Source organism: Terrapene carolina, unplaced genomic scaffold (assembly GCF_002925995.2).
Source record: "Terrapene carolina triunguis isolate 2854851 unplaced genomic scaffold, T_m_triunguis-2.0 Scaffold131, whole genome shotgun sequence".
Lineage (NCBI taxonomy): Eukaryota > Metazoa > Chordata > Testudines > Emydidae > Terrapene > Terrapene triunguis.
Window position 1 is genome coordinate 32224327 of NW_020664482.1, and position 20474 is coordinate 32244800.

A 20474-nucleotide genomic window follows, 5' to 3' on the forward strand; every position below is an offset into this window, starting at 1 on the left:
GCTCTCAGGCAACTACAAATACTCAATTATACAGCGTTTGTGCTTAAAAGCTTTCCAACTTTGCATTATGTAACCAGGAAAATAGCATGGTCTAGTGGTTAAGCCACCAGATTGGGAGTCTAGAAACTGGGGCTCTATTCTTGGGTCTGACTCTGACTGCTGTGTGTCCTAGGCCAAGTCACTTCACCCCTCTGTTTCCACACACACTCTTCGTTTAGATTGTAACTAAGTTGTTTCAGGTAGGGACTGCCTCTTACTCAGTGTGTACAGTGCCTACTACAATGGAGCTCCAATCTCAAATGAAGTCTTTATATGCTATTGTATTACCAATTGTTTATTTGATATCTTTTATTTCAGTGTTTTCAGTATTCCCTGTACTCAGAGAAAATCTAGGGAATATTGTTAATACTGAAGAAATGTTATCCCATTTTAAAGAAACTACACAAAATAAGATTTGCATTTAATTATCTAAGCAAGCCACTGGCACGTGACCACCATTCCATTCATTACAAAGTCTACAATTTACCGATAGGGTAGCAATTATATCCAGAGAGAATGCGTGACAATTAGCAATGCAGTATGCAGTTTCATAAATAATCAATGGCCACATAATTCAAGGCCTGGTCTACACTAGGCGTTTATGTCGACTTTAGCGCCGTTACATCGACTTAACCCTGCACCCGTCCACACCACGAGGCCATTTAGTTCGACATAGAGCTCTCTTTAAATCGATTTCTGTAATCCTCCCCAACGAGAGGAGTAGCGCTAAATTCGAAATGGCCATATCGAATTAGGCTAGGTGTGGATGGAAATCGACGCTAATAGCTCCGGGAGCTATCCCACAGTGCACCACTCTGTTGACGCTCTGGACAGCAGCCCGAGCTTGGATGCTCTGACCAGCCACACCCCGGGAAAATTTGAATTCCTTTTCCTGTCTGGGCAGTTTGAATCGCAGTTTCTGTTTGGACACCGTGGCGAGCTCAGCAGCAGTGGCAAAGATGCAGAGCTCTCCAGCAGAGATGGCCGTGCAATCCCAGACTAGAAAGAGGGCCCCAGCATGGACTGATCGGGAAGTCTTGGATCTCATCGCTGTGTGGGGAGATGAGTCCGTGCTTGCCGAGCTGCGCTCCAAAAGACGGAATGCAAAGATCTACGAGAAGATCTCTAAAGCCATGGCAGAGAGAGGATACAGCCGGGATGCAACGCAGTGCCGCGTGAAAATCAAGGAGCTGAGACAAGGCTACCAGAAGACCAAAGAGGCAAACGGACGCTCCGGATCCCAGCCCCACACATCCCGTTTCTACGAGGCACTGCATTCCATTATAGGTGCGGCCGCCACCACTACCCCACCAGTGACCGTGGACTCTGAGGATGGGATATTGTCCACAGCCGGTTCCTCGGACATGTTAGCGGACGTGGAAGATGAGGAAGGAGATGAGGAGGACGAGGCAGTCGACAGCGCTTACAACGCTGATTTCCCCGACAGCCAGGAGCTCTTCATCACCCTCACAGAGATCCCCTACCAACCCTCCCCAGCATGTAACCCGGACACAGATTCAGGGGAAGGATCAAGCAGTAAGTGTTTTAAATATCTAAACATTTATTTATAACATAACTGGCATATTTAAAATATTAACAATAGCTAAAGTGCTTTCAAACATGTCAACATTTATTTATAACAGAACAGGAACATTTAAAATATTAACAATGGGTAAAGTGCTTCAAAACATGTAAAGAGTAAAGTGCAACAAAACGGGAATATGTGCAAAGGGTATCATGATTAGTCTGTCTTTGGGCGCTTCAATATATAGTCCGAACTATTTTAAAAAAATTTCACAATGTCCGCTTCATGATTATACTGCCCAAGACGCTCCACTCTTTTGTCCCTCCAAGGGCACCTAAGCCAAAAACTGGTCAATGTAACCGGGGATAGAGGCGACATCCTCCGGGGAGAACTCTCATAGGCCTCCTGCAGGTGTTTTTCCAGCCTCATGAGCAGGTTCCTGGGCAGGGAGAGCTTATTAGGCCCCCCGTGGTATGACACGTTTCCCTGCCACAACACCAGCAGGTACTCTGGGATCATGGCCTTGCACAGCATTGCAGCATATGGCCCCGGTTTCTGCAGGCTGTCCCGAAGCATCCTCTCCTTCTGGCTCTCCGAGACCCTCAGGAGGGTGATGTCTGCCATGACTCCCTGCTTTGAATTAGGTAGGGGAAAGTTAGTATTGGGACTGCTTGCCCGTTCCTTTACAGAACGGTAACCGCCAGTTTACAGCCACGCGGTTTACAGCCGCGAGTGGCTGGGACAGGGACAGAGTTCATGCTTGCAGGATTGCTGCCAGCAGAGACTCGCATTGCTTTCTATGTGAAAGGAGGCCAGTGCCACTCTTAAAGTTTTAAGCAGCCACAAGTCTACGGCTTACCATGTTTGACAGCTAGACAAAGTCCGGTGTCCTGCCCCGCTCCTCAGCTCGCCACAGCAAGACCGCAGGCACTGTAGGCGAGGGCCGAAAATTCGACCTTGTCCTCAGTGCGCGTGTGATACGTGCTCTGCATGGTCTTGTTCACAGAGCAAGACTATGTTCTCTGTTCACAGATACATTGATCTGTCTCAGGAATTCACTCCCTTTTTCCAATTCCCACAGCCACATCTGCCCAGAGGCTAGCGCACATTAGGAGGAGGAAGAAGAGGACACGGGAAGACATGTTTGATGAACTAATGGGATGCTCCCGAGCACAGGCAGCCCAGCAGACACAGTGGAGGGAGAACTTGTCCCAAATGCACCGGGCAAACATGGAACGGGAGGAGAGGTGGCGACAGGAGGACCAGCAGGCGACTCAAACGCTGCTTGGACTAATGAGGGAGCAAACGGACACACTCCGCCGCCTTGTGGATGTTCTGCAGGACCGGAGGCAGGAGGAGAGAGCCCCGCTGCAGTCTCTCTCTAACCGCCCTCCCCCGCCACCAAGTCCCACACCCCCCTCACCCAAAGTCCAAAGAAGGAGGGGCGGCAAGGGCCGTTAAAACTTTCTGTCAACCCCTGCAGACTGCTAAGACACTAGAAGGCTCTCATTCCCCAAAATTTGAAAAGTCCTTTCCTACCCACCTCACACAAGCCCCCGTGCAAGTTTCACCCCCCACGTTTCATGTGTGGTTCATAATAAAATATTTGTTCCTGTTCATTACTGTTTCCATCCTGTTCTTTTGTAGGAGAGTCTGTCTGAAGGGGGGGAAGGGGCTTGGTAATTGGACAGGACAGTCACCTTTAGCAGGGTACAGAGGCGGGGTCAGGTCCAGCATCAGGACACATACACAGTGCGGTCACTGGTTACCCTGGTCAGTCTTGGAGGTGGTTTTCATGTTCGGGGGGGGGGGGGTTGCTCTGTGACTTTGTGGCGGGGGAGGGCAGTTACAGATCTTATGCAGCGGTCCTTATCCTGGCTCACAGATCCACGCAGCAGGGGATCTGTAACCCTACTCCCCCTGCCAGAAAGCCACATAGCCGACACATACACGCAGTCCCCCCCAGGAGTGCTGGCAGGCTCCATTGAAATAACCAGTGCACCAGTGCGGAGCCTGTCATTCCGGGAGTTTAGAAGCATCATTTGCATCAGAACACTTAACCCGCCCCCCGCCACAGTCTGCGTCCCCGGTTTAAAACATTCCCGCGAAAACAGCAATACAGACAACGGTGTTCATTAACAAAGTAGAACTGATTTTATTTTTTGGGAAGGGGAAGGGGGTGAAGGGGGTATGTAAGTGGAGAGGATAGTCAAAATGAACTGGGTAAAGAAACGGGAGCAGGTTCAGCTTTTCTGTACACAAACTGAAAAGTCACAGGTTGCCCTGCTCACTCAGGAACCTAGCTTTCAAAGCCTCCCAGATGCACAGCACGTCCCGCTGGGATCTTCTAATCGCCCGGCTGTCTGGCTGGGCGTAATCAGCAGCCAGGCTACTTGCCTCAACCTCCCACCCCGCCATAAAGGTCTCCACCTTGCTCTCACAGAGATTGTGGAGCACACAGCAAGCTGCTATAACAATGGGGATATTGGTTTCGCTGAGATCACAGCGAGTCAGTAAGCTTCTCCATCTCCCTTTGAGACGGCCAAAAGCACACTCCACCCCACCATTCTGCACCTGCTCAGCCGGTAGTTGAAGAGTTCATTTTCAGTGTACAGGGCGCCAGTATAGGGCTTCATGAGCCAGGGCATTAGCGGGTAGACTGGGTCCCCGAGGATCACTGTAGGCATCTCCACATCCCCAAGAGTTATTTTGTGGTCCGGGAAGTAAATACCTTCCTGCAGCCGTCTAAACAGACCAGAGTTCCTGAACACGCGAGCGTCACGAACCTTGCCCGGCCATCCGACGTTGATGTTGGTAAAACGTCCCCTGTGGTCCACCAGTGCTTGCAGCACCATTGAAAAGTACCCCTTTCTGTTTATGTACTGGCTGGCCTGGTGGCCCGGTCCCAGGATAGGGATGTGAGTCCCATTTATAGCCCCACCGCAGTTTGGGAATCCCATCGCAGCGAAGCCATCTATGATGGCCTGCGCGTTTCCTAGGGTCACTACCTTTGACAGCAGTACCTTCACAATTGCCTTGGCTACTTGCAGGACAACAACCCCCACGGTAGATTTGCCCACGCCAAAGTGGTTCACGACTGACCGGTAGCTGTCCGGCATTGCAAGCTTCCAGAGGGCTATGGCCACTCGCTTCTGGACAGTCAGGGCTGCTCGCATGCGGGTGTCCTTGCGCTTCAGGGCAGGGGACAGCAACTCACAAAGTTCCAGGAAAGTCCCCTTCCGCATGCGAAAGTTTCGCAGCCACTGGGATTCATCCCAGACCTGAAGCACTATGCGGTCCCACCAGTCCGTGCTTGTTTCCCGGGCCCAGAATCGCCGTTCAACAAAATCCACATGCCCCATTGCAAACGCGATGTCCTCGGCGCTGGGTGTCATGGTTTCTGACAGGCGTGTGCTACTCTCGGAGTTCAGGTCCTCACCCCGCTGCCGTAGCCTCCTCGCCTGATTTCTCTCTATCTGCCTCTGTGAAAGGTGGATGATGAGCTGCGAGGCGTTGACAACGGCCACAACTGCAGCGATGGTCACAGCGGGATCCATGCTCGCGGTGCTGTGGCGTCCGCGCTGTCACTGACCAGAAAAGTGCGCGAACTGATTTCCCGCCGGCGCTTTCAAGGAGGGAGGGAGGGCGGGAGTGACGATTGGATGACGACAGTTACCCAAAAGCACCCTCGAGACATTTTTTTCCCCCAGAAGGCATTGGGGGCTCGACCCAGAATTCCAATGGGCAGCGGGGACTGTGGGATAGCTGCCCACAGTGCACTGCTTCCAATGTCGACGCTTTCCCTGGTAGTGTGGACTGACAAAGTCGAATTACTGTCCTTGGTGTGGACGCACACGTTCGACTTTCTAATATCGATTGCAAATATTCGATTTAACTAAAATCGAACTACTCTCGTAGTGTAGACATACCCCAAGGGTAACAAATATCTACTCGCTGTTCCTTCAAATCTGGTACAATGTCTCCCCAGTCCTTGATCAGAGAAGAATAGTAACATTAATAAACAGGTTTTTTTAACTCATTACAGTTTTTTACCGTATAGTCAGCCATGGTCTATTCATTAGTTCCAGCCCTGGATTTTACTGATGATTGCACTGACTCACTGTGATGTCAGTGGGAGTGTTGCCTGCATGGAGAGAAGATTGTAATACCCACGGGATCTTTGATCAAATAACCTGAATTTTCTGTATATTAATCTACCCCTACATAAAATGAGTATCATAATACTTCCCTCCCTTCCAAGGGTATTGCAAGCCTTAATAAACTTTGTAGTTAAATATCAAATGAAGTGTTTGCACAATTATTATGATTGCTAATTACAGAACCCACTGTCATAATATCAGTATTCCATAAGTTCAAAGTTATCCAGAACATAATTTACTAAGTTATATGTTTGGGACAATGGAGAGATCAAATTCAACCCTCTCCCAAGAACAAGCAAAGTCAGTAAAGGTATGCCTGCCACATTCTGTCTGAGGGCATAAGGGCAGCATCCCAGAGAAGATAGATTCCAAATGTCAAGTACACTGTACTGCATCCCTACCCGGACATATATTACACATGGCCCAATCTCCATGAACATACCAGTTCATGGAGCTTCATCACTCAGGATACTTCACTATAACCCACTAGCTCCTGCACTGCCTTACCCTTTTCATACATATTACACCTCTACCCCGATATAATGCCGTCCTCGGGAGCCAAAAAATCTTACGGCATTATAGGTGAAACCGCATTATATCGAACTTGCTTTGATCCACCGAAGTGCGCAGCCCTGCCCCCCCCCCACCCCCCCGGAGCACTGCTTTACCGCGTTATATCCGAATTCGTGTTATATCGGGTCGCGTTATAAAGGGGTAGAGGTGTACATGCTGAGTGGCATTGTCGCAAGCTAGTGGACTGTACAATTAATTTTTTTTAAAAAATATTTAAACATTCACATTCCTTTGAAAGCTTAATACCAGCTACCTGAACTAGGGGCTATAGTTTTCCCTTTCTGTGTAATACCGTTATTGTTTTATTCACACTTTAGACTTTTGCTGAGTTTTCAAAGCCAGTCTCAAGGCCTATACCCACCCTCATGGCTGTCGGTTAATTCTGACATCTGAAAATTATTGTTACAGGAAGAAGTACAATCACAAGGCTTTTCACTACCACTGCATATGAGGCTCACAAAGTGCTTTACCAGCATTTACTAAGCCCCATAACAATACTTATCTCACAGTAGTTGCTACTGTACAAGTATTCTACAAGTGACTGTGTATATGACAGTAGATTAAGGCACAGAGGGATTGGGGTCCTGATTCTAATATTACACTGGCAAGGCTCAGTTAGTGGATATTAACAAATACAGCTCAAGTTACGGTACAGATTTCTAGATCAACAAAGGTGGACAGAGCAGAGAAAATCCATGAAGAAAATGACAGCCACCTCTGACAGGTAAACTTAGCTGGGTCTGAAAGTTGCTCAGGTACTTTCGCTTGCATGAGTCTTCAACTTCTTCGTACTTACGTTAAACTCACTATTACCCAGGGTTATAAAAGTGCTTTACCATCCAGAAATGGAAAGTAAGGTACAGGCATGCCCTTGAGCTAGAATGTAAGGATAGTAACTATCCCTTGCTGCTGGGTTCCACATAAATGCCCCTTTTGGGATTTAAGATATTACGTCTGGCTTTTCCCAAGGCATTGTGCAGCACCAGTATTCGTGGTGACAGATCAATGCCACTAACATTCAGAAACATCACATTTCCTTCACTCCCCCTGCAAAAAAAAATGAGTTAGCACATGGAACCAATGCCAGGAAATTTAGAGTTAAGGCCAACACTGCCCTTGACTTTGCTCACTCTGACTAGGGATTTACAGGGCTACATCAGCCCTCTTCATGCTACTGCAATATCACTGCTATCACAGATCACCCAGCAATTTGAATTTCCTGAACACCACTTCAGTATTTCTTTTTGTATTAGCCCATTTACATTGGTGGCAATGGACTTCACCACAGGAAACCTGGCTATGGGTTGAATGAGTTTATTTCCACTGCAGTCGTACAATAAAGAAGATGTGCCTGAGCACTGCTGAGGATACAGACAGGGTTTTTATAATGAAGCAAATTGAAACGGGGGAGTCACTGTAAAGAGAGAAAATCTTAAACGTCTTTGTTGTGTTGGCTCTATTTGGCAAAGAGTTTTATTCTAGGCCCTAATCACAGGAATGAGATCTGTTCTAAATTGTTTTGCATTTGTCTCTGAGTGACTGGAAATTTGCTTGTTAAATGTTCAGGTGGAGGAAAAAGCTTTCTCAGGTGCAAGAAGAAGCAGTGCTGTGCAGCCAGTGGAAAGAAACATTCAAACAATTATACACCCTACTGCTCCAAGTCATATTAAAACAATCTGCAAGCTAATGCAATGCTAACAACAATGTCTCATAAATGGTAAACGGGCTGGATGAACATCCTGGCTGAGCAAGCTGGATGAACAACCTTCCTAGTTAAAAAATACAGTATCATTGCATTGTTCAACAAGGTTTTAAATGCCAATTCTGGTTTTATACATGGTACATCTAATCAGAATTTTCAGCACAGCTAATGGCATCTATTTCAAGGAGCACATCAGAGAACTTGCCTTTTGGAAATCCAGTATTTCAGCAACCACTGTAGCAAATTAAAAACACTTTCTGGTTCATGTGCTGTCTCTAGTAACATTTGTACGTGGACTGCCTCAGTCACTTTGGGCCTAATCTTTAGCTCAGAACCATGCCAGAACAGGGTTGGATGCTAAGAAGAAGCACCCAGAGGTAGAAGTGGCAAAAGAACCCTCTCCCCACTCAGTCTGCAGCATGGCTATGGAGCTGATCCATCTAGCTGTTTAAGCCCAAGAGTGAACAAAGCAATCTGTGGGCCATGCTGTGCCCTTCCACCAGGTCAGTGTTTCCCAAACTCGGGACGCCGCTTGTGTAGGGAAAGCCCCTGGTGGGCTGGGCCAGTTTGTTTACCTGCCCCGTCTGCAGGTCCGGCCGATCGCAGCTCCCACTGGCCGCAGTTTGCTACTCCAGGCCAATGGGAGCTGCTGGAAGCGGCGGCCAGTACGTCCCTTGGCCCACGCTGCTTCCCACAGCTCCCATTGGACTGGAGCAGCGAACCATGGCCAGTGGGAGCTGCAATCGGCTGGAAAGCAGCACGGGCCGAGGGACGTACTGGCCACCGCTTCCAGCAGCTCCCAATGGCCTGCGGTAGCGAACCGCGGCCAGTGGGAACCGCGATCGGCCAGACCTGCAGACGGGGCAGGTAAACAAACCGGCCCAGCCCACCAGGGGCTTTCCCTACACAAGCGGTATTAGTATTTAGTATTGCCCACTAAACTGCTGTATGGAACACAGCTAGGGAGCAGCAAAAGAATTGGATTAGCAGTCTGGGCTAGAATTACGCACATCCCCTACAAATTCTGGAGGAGCTTGTGCAGGCCCACCCCTGAAAACAATGTAATTACATTAGGAAGGAAAACATACCTTCAGCTTCAATCTGAAAGAAGTCTGCCTAGTTCCTCGTGACTTTTGCAATTTCATTCTAACTTTATTCATAGCAACAGCTCATTTGACTCTACATTTGTCCCCATAATTGAGCAAACTACCATACAGACTATGGAAACCCAAGGGGTAAAGCTGTGTTATATCAAAACCTCTTATTGAGTTATAAGGAAAGGTTCATAGGAAGGAAAATTCAGCTGCAGGTGTACACAACCAAATTGGCTTCATCATTCTTTCTCCCTATAACCTCCTCTCAGTGTATGTCTTCCTGCATAGTTAACCCAGGTGATGAACACTCACATCTGACTTTGGGTGTCCCTAGCCCAGATGTAAGTGATCCCACAGTAAAGTCCTACTTGTGTTTCTGTGTTCTCCCTGTTGTGTATGCACCTGTGTGTGACTGCAGCATATCCAATAGACCTTTGTACAGAGATGATCTGGGATTCTTTCCTAGTCAATTGTGGAAGAACTCATCTGTTCTTCAGGGGCAATTGAGGGAAGGGCTTTGGAGAACTAGTAGCACTCAAGTGACTGAGCCTACAACTTGCTGCAAAGTGAACAGGTTTTAGCCCAAGTTCAAACAGAACTTGGATTCTAACCCACACCCCCAGCCAGGTAAGCTAGCCCAGGCTTAGAGCATCTCCAAACCCAGACCAGAGTTTTGTTTTGTTTTTCTGTGGATGGGAGGGAGGATTGGGGTAGTGCATGGGTTAACAGTGCAGTAGAGACATACATGTCCTCAGAGAGTACAATCTTGAACATTCTTACCTTGAGACAACATCTTAGCAGAGTTTTCTCTGGAAACAGAAAAAGCCACCATGCTTGATAATAGCTGCTGGACTCCATTTTAGATTGAAGGAGAAGGGCTTGTAAGTGCTACTATTTATACCTTTACACAGCACCATCAGGTGTCAGAATCCAGTACTGCAAAGAAGTCAGCAGTGCAACTCCCCACTACAGAGTGGGAAATTGCTAAATACTGGTTGGTTGGTTCTGATTCCGGATTGTCTAGTTTTGAGGGTTTCTTTGCAGTACTCCCTACTCCTTCTTGGCCAGAGAAAGAAAGGGGGGGGGTGTAATTGTGGGTAGGAGGATACAATATAGATATAGAATCAGAAAGTAAGGAAAGGGAAGATGGAATGCATAGATGGAAGATATGCATAGATGCATAAAGGGAAGATGGAATGGAGGGAGCTGATTAGCTAAAACTAACAAACGAGGGTTGGAGTTATGGGACTCTGAAGCTAGTCCCCAGAGTGTAAAAGCTCACTTGAAGTTGGGACTTAGTGATATTTAGTTCTTCAGGTGGACAATTTATTCTGTTTGTTTGTTTTCTTCAAGCTTCGGCTTTGGAGTCATGCGATTATCTGAGCATCTATTTATATGAGCACTCTTTATTAAGTGTACATGCCTGCATACTTACAGAGAAAAGCTTGAAAATGTGAGGCCTAAAGCCTCCAGTTAGAAGGCAAATAAAAAGAACCCAAAAGTATTTTACATCCAAAATGATTGGTTTTTATACATTGTGTTTTAAACTTATTTTGGAAGTTGAAAGTCAAGCTGAACTATTTTTGGTATCTTTCATGCTTTATCACTTGTAACACTGGCACAACTGAAGTTTGCTATGTAGGTAAAAATGCAACTGAAGTGCCTATTTCTGTACATCTCAAGGTAAAAATTCTGTTATTGGAATTTAGTTAACTAGTGTACTAATACACAAGCTAAACAGAATCTACTAACTCTCTCTTACCTGTGTTGGCTCTGTAGGGCTAGCAAGTCAAATGTAGTACTAGATTATTTTTATTGATAAAGCAAACAGATGTGACTTTGAGTACCTAGAGAGCAGATTGGTTGACCCAGTTCCTTTTCTGCACCTTACTCCACTTGATAAAACAAGAATGTTAACAGTAACTCTTCTGCAGAGCTGGGGGGAAATCCCTGAGGAGTTTTTGTTTGTTTTGAGGGAGACATAGATCATCAGTAATCTGAAAATTGGAAAATTTCAACCAGCTCTACTCTTCTACTAATGAAGTTCATTTGGTTGTGTATTTCCTTAGGTATTTCTTTTGTTTACAGAAATTACTCTTCCAGAGTTCTATTTTTTTCCTTAATACTTTTTATAGTATTTTCTTGAAAAGGAGAATAGAGTGAAGAAAATGTTTTAATTATCAGTTGCTAAAAATACATGAAGCAGGAGTGTCTGCCTGGGACAGTGGGGTCACACTTCTCTCCTCAAGGAAGCCAACGAACAGCAGCAACAGGTCTCCAATTCATTTCTTGGGACAGGTGGAAAGCATCAGCTTTGAGGTGATTTTTCATGCCCTGAGACTTGTGGACTAGAAGTTGTTGGGTTCACTCCCTGGGAGACATGAAGAACAGTAGGATGAATAATTACTCCAGTGTTCCCCCTCATGAAATTTAGAAGTTCTATTGGCTTCATTACTGGACCCTTTTAAACTCCTTGAACAGCAACCTACCTTGGATTCAAGCATGTGCCAGCCAAACCTCTGGTTTCTTTGATCTATAGCATTTGGTGTGAAGGGGTTTGGAGAGTATACTTGAGTAGCCTGTAGCCCTAACATGCTCTTCAGGTACTTATGGGCATTTACAATTCCAGCTTTGTAAGAGATATGAGTGATCATCACAAAACTTAAAACGTACAAATCTTATCAGATAGATATGCTTCTCTTCAAATAATGGTAACAACCTGCTGCTTTTTTCAGTCCACTATCTCGATTACCTTGGAATCTTCCCAAAACTTCTCCTCTGGCCCAAGAGTAGGTACAACAAATGTCAGTGAGAAAGCAGGGGCCCAACCCTGTCAGCTGCTGAGCATCTTCCACATGGTTCTGGACATCCTCAACTCTTCAATTGCAGGTTTATAAAGAATGTTAGTGAGAGGTAAAATCACGTCTGGGATGAAAATGATCTTGTTACCTAACTGTGGAGTCACTAGGGCAATGCAATAATTTTTCCTAACACTCACCGCTTCTCTTTTTCTTCAGTGAGGGCATTCCATGCATATGTAAGATAAACTCAATTTTCATTTTATTTTCACAGTTCATCTTTAATTATTTCTGAACTATGGAATTTATCCTGCTGCCCTTCCTTGGGCAAAAATCCTACTGTAGTGAATGGGAATTTTGCCTCAGGAAGGGCTGCATGATTAGGCCCTCTGTATTGAAATCAGGAGTCAGGAATACATAATTGTAGGCTTTTAATCATTCATTTTTCTTTGCACTATATAACAGAAGCAACTACATTTTAATACAATGTAACAATGGAATTATATCTTTTTAAAAGTATTACCACTGCAGATGGGGAAAAAGCTATCTTGGATTTGAGGGATTGCAGATCTGGATCCAAATTTTGGCTTTGAGTTAGACCCCAAACTGGGTGAGGCTTATCTTCCACTTCCAATTCAGATGCAGACAACATCTTGTAAGAACAGGTGTTTGTTCAAGATTTTGGCCAAAGGGAGACAAAGAATCACATGAGAATACCTCATCTTCTGAGACTTCCACAATCCTAAGGGGAAAGTTTTTGAAGAGGATAATGGTTTGCTAAGAATTATTTGCTTAGACTTCATTTAGATGAGTTATTGCCAAAAAAAAAAAAAAAAAAAAGAAAAGAAAATGCAGATAGTTAACACCCTATCTTGCATATTCCAATGTGCCACTTGCATTTCACAGTAAAAAAAATATAAATGGCTAATAACAGTGGTATTTCAAAATAGCTGTATGTAAACAAATCAGTTTGGGAGAGTTAAAGCTAATGATATGTACAAACTTTTCCCCAAAATCAGTGTGAGAAAACTAAAGAGATTTTAAAATTAAAAAATGGAAATCTTAATGTTCAGTTTTCCTTCAGAGCAATGCTACTTTGTACTATTTTGCTCAGAAAAGACAAACAAGCTGTTCAAAGATCCTTGCTATTTTGCCTAGGAATGTTTTTGTTGTTACTGCCCCACCGTGGCTCGTCCAAATATCAATGAAGGGCGGTTGTTTTTTTCTGCTTGAGCAGACACTTGGAGAGGGGGAAGAAAGCAAAGGAATCTTTCTATATTTATTTAGTCTGCCATGCTAGTGATCTACAGTTACAGGCAAATACAGCTGTAATCCCGGATCACGTTGTCTTCTGAGTCCTTATTAAAAAGCTAATGTATTCCTCTTTTCAATGTGTATATTTTCCACTTATAAATAGTACTTTTAGATAGCAGGAAATAGAGAGAGATGCAGTTGATAAATGGGAGACTGATCCAGAGAACAGGCATATCATTGAGTCATAATAGGGAGACTGAATCCTGTGCAGTAACTCATGAATGGTAACACCTTTAATGAGTGATATTATCCGCCTGTGTGTGTAAGCGCTTTTTCTACTCAGAGTCTCACTACACATTTTTTTCTTTTCCATCGCTTATTCCTGAGGGAAATTCCTAGGTGTGCACTGTAATCTGGATATATGTTGTACTACATTGTATTTTTGGTTACATCAAGGCATCAATCTGACAATCAGCAAATTCCTTTGTTTTTGCTTATATCCATTCTGTATTTCCCCATGGCTGCCATTAGATACAATGGGCCCAATTCTCTTGTGCTGTGTGACTTTGGGCTGCACTACCACAACAATCTGTCTCACGAAGCAATGGGGAGCCTCTGGATGCATAGTCTTTCCCCTCTCCTTTTTGCTGCCAGCGTAGCAATGAAAGGGAATATGTCTGGAATATCACAATGCATGCTGATCTCTAGCAATCATTGTGGACTCCTGGGCCTGTTTGTAGTGGTCACAATTTAGAGCAGTACCATGCTACTCTAACTCAGTATAGAGGGAGTGGTCTTTATATACTGCATCCATAGGCACAGGGCAGGGCAAGGATGAGCTTTAAACTACCTTTGCACGCCACTTCCTGCTTTGCCCCCGCACTTGTACAGTTCTGCTACAGGTGGCTTAACTGTAATGAAGGATCCATCTCAAGATGTTTCCAAGCTGAATCTGATTAAAATGGGGAAAAGTGTCTTTTGATTCATGATTGTTTCCAGGCACAGAAGCAGGGAGAATGTTGCAAAATACTTAGTCACCCTTCTCTCTGACCTTGATTTGCAACGTACAATCTAGCGACATTCACATCATGTCTGACATTCACAGGGTTAAAAAGATCAGTGAGCTTACCCACCCGTACACGCGTAGCTCACCTGTTTTGTGAGTTCAGCTTGTCATCACACTAGAGTTCTGTGTTTCATCTGCACAAGATGGCAGAAATCTCTCATTCTCGTACCATGCAGGCTACCACTGCACCATATTTCTCATTGCAGCTGAAGCATGTTTATGGGGCTGAGCATACCATAGTACTTAACTTTCCTTGACGTTATTAATATCTAACCTAAATCTCTCTTGCTGCAGATTTAGCTAATTACCACTTGTTCTACCTTCAGTGGATATGGAGAACAATTGATCACCATCCTCTTTATAACAGCCCTTAACATATTTGAAGACTGTTATCAGCTCTGTCTTCAGTCTGCTTTTCTCAAGACTAAACATGCCCAAGGTTTTTTTTTTCCCAGTCTTCATCATAGGTCAGGTTTTCTACACCTTTTATTGTTTTTGTTGCTCTCCTCTGGACTCTCTCCAGTTTGTCCACAGCTTTCTTAAAGAGTGGTGCCCAACACTAGACACAACCTTCTGCAGACTGATTTTCAATTATGCTTAAAGCTGTCTAAGCAGAATGCTTACCCTTTCCTTTCAACCTACATTGAAGGGTTTTTCTTGTTTTCTGGAAGCATCAGCATGGCAGGGCACCAGGGAGCTTCCTTCTATTACAGTGATTGTTTAGTTAGGATGCCTTGTGGAAGGACTGCCTAATGTGACCACTCACACTACGACAAGCTCACTGTGTTTCCATATCAAACTCTTCATGCATTGTATCCACCTCTCACAAGAGAATAAACACATTCTGTGAAATATTTTGTGCTTTCCAACATTTGAAGAGTCTGTAGCTCACTGTGGTATTAGGGGGCTCTGCTAATGGGTTTATTTGCAGAAATTTGTCACTGATGCATGCAGTCAACATACGATGGGGAGTGTCTGCCTAGCACGTGGGAGAAGAAACATCATTCACAGCTCCATCCTCTGCTTTGCAATTCATGTGTAATTATGGCTTTTATTCTTGGAAGCACTTGTGTAGTGGAGTATCCTTTTCAGCATGTTCCTTACCCTCTGCTGGGCTAGCTTTTCACTAGAGAAGAAAGAACATTTTAAATAATAACTCACTGAGAGGGCAGACAGCAAGGCACTACATTAATGGGTGGAGTGTACCTTAGGCAGGCAAGCAGAACCAGCAATAACTGAGGAGTGCAAAGGAGGGCAAAAGGAGCCTTCACAACATACCAGAGCCAGCCCCAATGAAGTTACAGTGTTGCAAAGTTGCATCCACGGCATCACCCTCCCCCTACCCCCAACCACGGTAGAGGTATTGATAGGGAGCCCAATATTTTAAATAGTTTTAAGGGAAAAGCTAGGTCAATACAAGGTTTGGAAAACACACCTTAAAATGAGAGACTTAAGGACCTCCATTCACTTAGCTTCGTAAAGAGAAAGTAAAGTACCCTGTGGAGACTATACCTAATGCAACAAGACTCCAAGCTAACCAACAAAGGCTGGATGATCCAAAGACTGGAATGCAAAGCTAGAAAAAAATCAAACTGGAAGAAAGGCACAAACTCTTAATATTAGAACTGGGTCAGATTTTTGGATTAGTAGTTTATTCACTGAAACAATGCAGTTTTGGAACCCCCCCAAACTATATGCTGAATTCAGACAAATTGAAAAAGAAAAAAAATGGAAATGTTTCCAGAACAGTTAATTTAGATTTTCCAGGTTAGATTCAGAAGACACCAGAAGAGCTACTCCCCTGACCCCGTAACTTTAGCCTAGTGGTTAGGGGACATTACCTGGGATGTGGGAGATCCAGGTTCAATTCCCCCCTGATGTGGAGCAGAGATTTGAATGTGATTCCCCACCTCTCAGGAATGTGTCCTAACCACCAGGTTAAAGTCATTCTCTCTCTTTGTGGCCCCATGACTATTCAAGTATTTTATACGTAGTGGAAAAGCTTCCATAGGAGAGACTGAGATGGTAGCCTGCTGGTTAGGCACTCACATGGCAGGGGGGAGCCCTCAGTTCAAATTCCTGTTCCACATAAGGCAAAATTGGGAATTTTCCAGCAGCTCCCATTGGCCTGGAGCAATGAACCACGGCCAGTGGGAGCCGCAATCGGCGGAACCTGAGGACGGGGCAGGTAAACAAACCGGCCCGGCCCACCAGGGGCTTTCCCTACACAAGCGGTGTCCCAAGTTTGGGAAACACTGCCCTAACCCATGGGCTCAAGATTATAGGGTGGAGGATACTAGCTCCTCCTCCACCTGTATTGTGAAATTTGCCCTTTATTTCCTTTGCTTTTGTTTTAAATTTTAAATGCCAGGAACTGAAGTGAGAGGTGTGTGAGGTAAGTTAAGATATTCCCTCACGCATCTTGTCTCTCTGATATCCTGGGACCAATATAGCTACAACAACACTGCAAATAGGAAATGAAATGTTTCATTACAGGTCAAACAAAGTTTCTTATTGACTTTGATTACTGAATTATTTCTGAATTTACTGCTTAGGTTCAATTCAAACCAATTGTTTTTATTATTATTTTTCAGAACTGCTAGCAAACCAAACAAACCAATTCACCTCACTCTACTTAACAGTGCAGGTAACTACCCACTAGGCAGGCTTACCACGGGTTGTGATAGACTCCAGCTATGAACCCTTTGAAATAGTAGCAGAATTTCCTCTTGAAAAGAGTGGCGGACGTTTCACCTTGCACTTCCTCAGAATCCAGCCTGAATGAAGCAGAATGCCTCTGGAGATGACTATCTTTGCACAGCCTTCCCTGATGCATGTGTGTGAACGTTTCCAACCCAACCTGTGCCTTAAAAGAGAGTCTACTCATGATTAAGAGTCAGCACACATAAATTCCACATTTTTACAAACCACTGGAAGAGAGTGTAGAAGAGCAGCCAAGGACAACAGGCACTCGAGAAGGAGCGTGAAGGAAGACAGGCAGGCAGTGGGGAGTTAGAAGGTGAAGGAAAGGAAGATTTCAACTGTCTTCTCGTGTAACATAAATTAAAAATGTGAGTTCTGTGAACAAGGCTATAAGCACATTGTGGGGGCTCTGGTGAATAACAAACCACTTAAGCTCTGTTCTTTGGTTTATTACAATGTCACCAAAGTCTCTTGATATGAATAACTTTGCAATTTATAGCAACCTACAGTATTCATTCATTCTCAGTCCCCCACATATCACACATGGCGCCATGAAAGAGCAAACAAATACCATCACACATGACTTGGTATTTCTTATATTAGCAGTGTCGGCAAGAACAAAGTATTTCTACCATACTACAAGAAGTGTTACATCAGCTTTTGAGTAAAATATTCAAAAGTACCTACGTGATTTAGGAGCCTGGTTCCCATTTCCAAAATCAACTTAGACATTTAGGAATTTAAGCTTCAGTGAAACTCACGCCAATACACAGCAGTCTATTCCTGCACAAGCACACAGTGCTATAAACTCAGGCAATATTCAAAAATTCACAGTTTGGGGGCATTTTCATAATTTCTGTACCATCAGTGAAATTGTAATTTACATAGGGCCCTAATCATGATACATCTCCCCTATTTTATAAACATTTTAATAGAAACATTAAAAACAAATAAATTACACCCAGATTCCCACTCAGGGTCCCTTTGGCCTGAGGTTGCTACCACATAGTTAAGTTGGAGTCTTGTCTTTACAATAGACTCAGCTGGTTACATAGTCTTTGAGATTGTTTAATCTACTCAACAAGTGACCACACCAAAAATTACCTCTTTCTGTCTTCCTGTCACCTGTCTCTGAGTCTAGCAAACAATCTGTGAATTTTATTCCCTCCCTGTGGACCTGACCTCTGGACGGTTCCCTGTCTCTCCATTCTGTGACGATCTCTGTAGGCTCTCTCTGGGTGTTATGTCTGCTGGTTCATAAGTGGCTCCTGTTCCTTCAAATCACGTATCCCTCTTGCATAGTCACCTCATATGAGCTAGTGCTTTTAATCCTCTCCTTTCGGTGTCTCTCTAATATGAGGATCACAGGAGTACTTGTCTCTAGAGCCCATAGGTCCTTGGCTGACCTGTCATACTCTAGTGCCTATTTTCTCTAATTGTTGGACATCTCTTCTGAGCATTATCTCCGTCCTTCCGGCTGCAGTAGGTTTCCCCACAGGGGTAGCAGGGTTTTGGTCCTGCTTCATCCCACCAGTGCACTGGACTGTTTTGGCACCCCTGCGATGGGGTATTCCTGAGCATGAAAAATCTAACACAGTGTCTGAACCAGAAGAAATAGCCTTGTGTAACAGTCTCTTAGCTGTTTTCCCATTACTTACCATTATTCTATGGGTATGCTGGGAGGAGATGCGGTGGTCTCACTCTGATCTGCATGCAAATTCCTTGAATTCCTCTGAGGCAAATTGGGATCTGTTGTCAGTGAATTAATTCAGTTTCTGGAATGCCATATCTCACAAATTGCAAATCAGTATGCAAATCACTGACTTGCTTCTTGTATCACACAGGAAATCAACCTCCCCAAAATTTGAATTTTAGTCCACTGTACACAAGTATTGCTTTTTTTCTTGAAAGTAAATAAGCCTGCTCCCACCTTTTCCCATGGTCAGCTAGGCAGCTCATGTAGTAACAGTCTCTTTTTGCCGGTGGTTATCACAAGACTGGCAGGTGTCACACCCTTTATCAAGGAGTGGAGTTGTGTATTCATTCTCAGCCAGTAAACACACTCTTGAACCTGTTTTGAGACAGCTGTCAATGCCCAGGTGTGAGGCATGTAATTTTTTTCCATAACATTCCTATCTAACGGAGGGCAACAGCTCTCTGTCTTCAAAACACGATTCCATCCTGCACACTCAACTCATCTTTCATTTGAAAATATGGTTCTGCTCCTACCGGTACTTGGCTTTTATCTTATGGCTATCCTGCTGGTATCACTCTTTTGACTGCCTGTAGTTTGATGTCCTTTTCTGCAGCCTCTTTGATTTCCATCAGTGTCGCTGTTGAAACTGGGACATAATCCAGCATATTAATGGATTCATTGTCCTGATTCCCTTCCCCCAAGTCACTGATGCTGGGTATATATGCCCTGCTCAGGGTGTGAGCTAACTACAGTAACCTTCCTGGACAATATCTGATCTCTATCTGGTAGCACTGGAGTCACGTCTACATACGCTTCAATCGCTTTGGAGCACTAAGAAAGTGCTTTGCCGTGATTGTCTCTAGGGTTTTGTGGTCTGATTGCACTATTATTGGTTGATCATAGGTGAACTGATAGAATCACTCCATTCCAAACACCACAGCCAGAAATTCTTTTTCTACTTGGTGTTCCCCCATTCAGTCTCCGACAGGGCTCTGATGCCTGGCATAAGCGACAGGCTTCTCCTGCAAAAGGGCTGCATCCAATCCTTTCTCTGATGCATCACTCTGGAGTGTCAGTGGCTCTCCTGGCCAGTAGTACTTCAGGACATGGGCATCAGTTATCATTTGTTTCAACATTATGTCAAGTGTTTTATGTTGGGACCTGACTATACAAAAATGGCAACAAAATGATTAAGGGTATGGAACAGCTTCCACATGAGGAGAGATTCATAAGACTGGGACTTTTCAGCTTGAAAAGAGATGACTAAGGGAGGATATGTTTGGGGTCTATAAAATCATGCCTGGTGTGGAGAAAGTAAATAAGGAACTGTTATTTACTCCTTCTCATAACACAAGACCTACGGGTCACCAAATGAAATTAATAGGCAGCAGGTTTAAAACAAACAAAAGGAAGTATTTCTTCACACAACGCACAGTCAACCAGTGGAACTCCTTGCCAGAGGATGTTGTGAAGGCCAAGATTATAACAGGGTTAAAAAAAAAACTAGATAAGTTCATGGAGGATAGGTCCATCAATGGCTATTAGCCAGGATGGGCAGGAATGGTGTCCCTAGCTTCTGTTTGCCAGAAGCTGGGAATGGGCGACAAGAGATGGACCCCTTGATGATTGTCTGTTCTGTTCATTCCCTCTGGGACACCTGGCATTGGCCACTGTCGGAAGACAGAATACTGGGCTAGATGGACGTTTGGTCTGACCCAGTATGGCCATTCTTATGTTGACCAATCCCACTCAACATCCTGCCTTTTGAGCTGATGTCTGGGTTCCACTATTGCAGTCAGGTGTGGACAGCACTTTGCCAGAAAATTTGTCATTCCTGTGAAGTGTTGTACACCTTTCACATCCA